Raw genomic sequence first — 5,488 nt, 5'->3', positions numbered from 1 at the left:
CGATCCACGATGCTCCGACGCGACGCCTTCTTGATCCTGACCTGACGGTGCGGCCCGAGTCCACCTCTAGTCTCGGCTTCTATTCTTTCCTCGGTTCGTAGCGGGCCGTGATAAGGCGGAACAATGAAAACGATGGTGCTAGATAAGTCTACGATGACTTGTTTGTCGAACTTATCGAAAATTTGTGTCTAATCGAGCGAAAGCGTATTTATTTATATTTCTATTAATCCTAGTCGGCGCGGAACGATGAGTTTTTGTTTTGTTATCGTCAACCGTTGCCCAATTATCGGTGGTGTGAGCTCGGTTACCTCTTAACCTTTTTACGACAGCCAGGAGATAATGAGTAATGGTATCCATTGAACAAACATGTAAATATACAGGGTGGTCGTTAAGTACGTTGCGATAATAAAAGGGATGATTCATCAGTTAGTTCTAAGAAAAAAAGTTCATATGACCGTTTGTCGAAAAGGCCTAGTTTACCAGTTGCAGGGTGTTCAGTTTTAGAAATTAATTTTTTTTTATTAATGGAACAGAAATCAGAAGAGATAATTCATTGAAATTTGGTACACTAGGTATAGTAGTAACTTTTATAAAGTTTATATTTTATTACAGCTATCGAATTTTTTTCTTTATTTTGGAAGCTATTAAGCTGATTTGAACAAATCCAAAAACAATGTTTTAACTCTTATTAAATGAAGTATAGAGCAATTATATTCTACTATTATGATGTATAAATACTTAATCTAAATACAGATACAATACAAACTTAATACAGTAATTACGAAACAATTAGACAAAAAAAAATACAAAGATAATCCACAGATCAAAAGATAATTTTCTGATTTAGTAATTGTGTAGCAACATCCAATATACGCTTAAAATGATCAAAATTACTATCACACAAGTGGCATAATTTATTAAAGTTACATCACATAAAGGTGATTTTAAAGTGAGATTACTTACAGGAATGTTAAGAAAAATGGTTTTCGTATGTCTTGAGCGTTCCCTAGGTACATTAAATGAATTTGAGATAGAAAAAGGGGCAATCAATATTGTTATGTAATATTATACAAAAAAAGACAGTGAAGAACATTTTTTTCTTAGGTCCAAACTGGTAATATTAAACTTTGCCAGTAACGTATTGTATTGTGTATGTAATTCTGAATAATTTCCAACTTCTTTAAAGTACAAAAATTTAACAACCTTCTTTCAATGCTGATTTTGTAACACTAATATTCCAAATTACGCAACCGTATTCTAACTTAGATCTGACAAACAGATAATATAATGTTTTAATGTTGCTAAAGTTTCTACAGTTTCTTTATATGAAACCATACGATTTAGTTGCCGCATTTATTTTAGTGAATAATAATAATAATATAATAATTGATGTCAAAATTTTCATATAACCAGCAAATAATAACTTTTTACAGTCAACTACTTTTGCAAATGTCGTTAATAAAAATTAGAAATAATACAGGCCCTAGGTTTCAGCCCTGAGGGACTCCTGAAGTTGCAAAGTAATTGGGTGATACAAACCCATTATATGAAACAAATTGGATTCTATTATCTATGTATGATGTAAATATAGATAACCAAATTCAAAATTCAAAGTTTCTTCAAAAGGATTTGGTCATCGAGTCTGTCAAATGCCTTTGCAAAGTTTGTATAAATAGTGTCCACTTGACCACCTTTATCTAAAGTATCAGATACAAATTGAGTAAATACTATCAAATTTGTAACAGTGGACCTGTTCATCATAAAACCGTGCTCTTCCACCACTAACTGACCCCTAATAACATTGTATATACGCCTGTACAGTATAATTTCAAAAATTTTAGAAAAGTTTGAAAGGATAGATATAGGACGATAATTTTCGATGTTCGCTTTGTTACCATTCTTAAAAATTGGGCACACCTTTGCTTGTTTTCAATCAAGTGGAAATATATTTGTCTTCAAGCATAAGTTAAATAATATTTTTAAAGGAATAACGAACACAGATATACAATCTTTTATAATGAATGAGGCTAATTTATCTGGCCCAGATGTCATTTTATTTTTTAACTTTTTGGAAGCTAATAAAATTTCAGATTCAGATATAGGTTCAAAATTAATGAATGCTGAGTTGTTTCATGAATTATTATTAGAGACATTGAATTCTGAAGTAGACAGAATTGTGTTAACTGAATTTTGTAAGCCTTTAAGTAAAGATCCTTATGCAAAATATCGAATAAAAGTGGTTTGTTTAACACCTAATTGCTGTACATTTTACTTCTTTGATTTTGAATTGAACCAGTTTCTTCAAATTTAATGACGATATTTCGAATGGTGTTGTTTGTTGGAGAATTTGTTTTTCCATATTTTGGACAATATTTTCTTCCTACTTCGGGAACAAAATATCGAATACAGGATGATATTTTTTGGAATGTTTAGTTTTTATTTTGGATAATTAGTTGTACTAGCTATTTACTAGGTATTGTATGGTATAATTTAATGCTAATTGGGGCATGAGTAATTGTTTCCCCCAATTTATAGTCTTGAGTATCGAAGAACATTGTTTGACGTCATTTGATAGGATTTAATTATTTTTATTTTGTTTAAATTGGCTCAATACCTTAAGATAGAGTAAGAAAAACTACAGTAGCTTCTAAAAAGCTTCTTTTCTGACCATTCAGATATTTTTTATATCACTATGGGCTGGGATAAGGATATCTATGTAACAATGTATTTACCGAGAAAAAAAATGATACGCCACTGATTTGTCCAAGCTTCGAAGGCAAATCTTTAAAAGTACCATTAAAATCTCGCAACTTTAGACCCTTTTAAAATCCTTTAGGAACAGCCATCTTCGAACAAGTTACAATACAAAACAAATAACGGCTACGAATAAGTTGGTGTAAAATATCAGAATAGGCAGGTATGCGTTTTGCTTAGAGCCTTACTGACGATAATGCAGCCGAAGCCTATTGAGTTTATCAACATAGATATCCGCAACGAGTGTTATCTTATGCAAAAACTTTCCTAAGCATCTATCAGCGGTTTCAAGAGACTGGGACTTTTGTGAAGTATACTGACGATAAAGGAAAACTTGAAACAGTCAGCAAATTTTTCAGTCAAATTTTTTTTTTTATTTTTGGATGAGACCTCAAAACTTGAAAAAATCAATGATCATCACTTTTTTTTTTTTCAATACCTACACTTTTCTGGGAACTCCTATGTACCAAATGTACCAAATTTTAATTAATTATCTCTTCCGATTCCTGTTATATAGGCAAAAATCATTGTTTTTTTGGATACAAAATTTTTCTAGTTATTTCAATCAATCAATATGATAAAGAACAAGTATAATGTGAAAAAGCGTAATAATTGTTTCAAAAACCCGAAGTTTCATCCAATTATTTGGGCAGGGAATTTTTGGTGGTTCACGAACTTATTTCTAGATTTAAGAAAAAAATCTGTTTAAGCAACAAATCAATTTGAAAGAAAAAATATGTAAATTCCCATTCATTTTATAAAACCGAAGTCTTCTTGCGTCAAAGGAAGCTTTGTTTAAATTCAATACTTAGAATCACCTTGCATAACATATACTTACATTGTTTTATTTTCATTCTTTCCTTAAATGGATACTTTTGGTTAGTAGTCATTGAAAAATCCGCGTATTCTTACAAAAAAACCGTAGATTTACGCAGGGAAAAATAGCACAATAATTTACTGGTGGTTAGAAACCAGAAAGCGGTTAGTCATACTGTCAGAGGCTTACAAAATATTGAGAAAATAATAATCACAAAATGATATAATGTAAGATGTTCCTTGGTTCGATTACAAAAGTGCTTTTTCATAATCACCTTTCTCAGTTGGAAGGTTAGATACTGTAACATGAAAAAGTGATAAGTAATTGGGAAAATTGTCGCTTTTGAAAAATCTTGATAAAGGGCACAGTTTTCAATAAAAACATTAAAAATGTCGCGGAGAAGTATAACACATAAAAGAAGTCTGCAATTACAATAATTAGAATATTTTTTTGTGTTATTCTTGGTTTTAAAATTATATTATGGTACAATGCTATTTAGCTTTACTCGAAAATCAGTGTCAACAGATCATCTTCGAGCTGCTCTTTTCTACGTAAAAAGTCAGACGGGACTATTAGTTCATTTGAACTTTTTGTGTTAACTTTGACATACGCCTTGTAGAAGTTTAACAATCGAAATTAGAAGCCCCTGCTTCTAATTATCTAAATAGGCCAGGGAATATAGAGTTGGACGCGACTTTTTGTTTCGGCAAGCTGAATTTATCACTATAGATGCCAAATATGTATTATATAACATATATATAACATTAATAACATATTAGTTTCCACAGTCATACCAGAACGTTTTGGCATCGCATCCTCTCATTCCTTATCACTGTCTAATAACTCACACGAAATCTGGAATGGGTAAGTTGAATAGTTTACAAGTTATGGCCTTATAAACAATTTAACTAATTATTAGTCTGGACGATCCCGAGGATCTTCCATTCCATTTTTTTTAATTTCAAATTTGTGACCTGGAAATTTTTTAATTTTTTAGCCTTAGTTGCAAAATGAAATATATTACGCGCGAGCGTGATATAGTTATATAGTATTACAAATTCGGAAAGCTTATGAAAAGAGCTTTAAGTTAAAAAAAAATCGTCAAGATTCGTTGAAAAACAAAGGAGTTACAGACTGTCAAATATTATTTTCAAGCGAATTTCGCTTATTTAACGGCAGGACTATGAATATTATCGTCGTTTTCTTCAGAGTCGCTGTCGTTCGCAATCAAGCGACCCACTGCTTTTCACAATATTTCTTATGCACTTAACATACTTCCACAAATAAAATATTTTTACCTGGGAAAGTACTCGGGTTGCCGGTTATGACAGTTTTTTTTGCTGCTACCAACCGCCGTCAATTTTGACAATCTGTAAGTCAGTTGTTTTAAAACTAATCTTGACGATTTTTTTTTTAACCATAGCTCTTTTCATAAGCTTTCCGAATATGTAATAATATATCACTATATCACGCGCGTGCGTGGTATATTTCATTTTGCAACTAAGGATAAAAAATAAAAAAAATCCGGGTTGCAAATTTGAAATTAAAAAAAAATGATATATTTCAATGTATTATTATGAAATCTACCATGAAAAAAATCAGTGCGATTGTGGAAGATCCTCGGGATCGTCCAGACTAATAATTAGTTAATTTGTTTATAAGGCCATAACTTGTAAACTATTCAACTTACCGATTCCAGATTTCGTGTGAGTTATTAGACAGTGATAAGGAATGAGAGGATGCGATGCCAAAACGTTCTGGTAATAATAACGCAGTTTATAAATGTTTAATTCAAAAGTCATAAATAAACATCTTCTGTTTATAACTAATCAACTTTTACACTCGAGGGCTAGTTTTGTAGGTCTTTTTGAAAAAAATACTTTATTGTTTTCTCATGGAAATGAACGGAAAAAGGTT

This window comes from Anoplophora glabripennis, unplaced genomic scaffold, assembly GCF_000390285.2.
Source record: "Anoplophora glabripennis isolate ALB-LARVAE unplaced genomic scaffold, Agla_2.0 scaffold197, whole genome shotgun sequence".
Classification (NCBI taxonomy): domain Eukaryota; kingdom Metazoa; phylum Arthropoda; class Insecta; order Coleoptera; family Cerambycidae; genus Anoplophora; species Anoplophora glabripennis.
The sequence above is the reverse complement of the archived record's forward strand: the minus strand, read 5'-3'. Positions refer to the sequence as shown.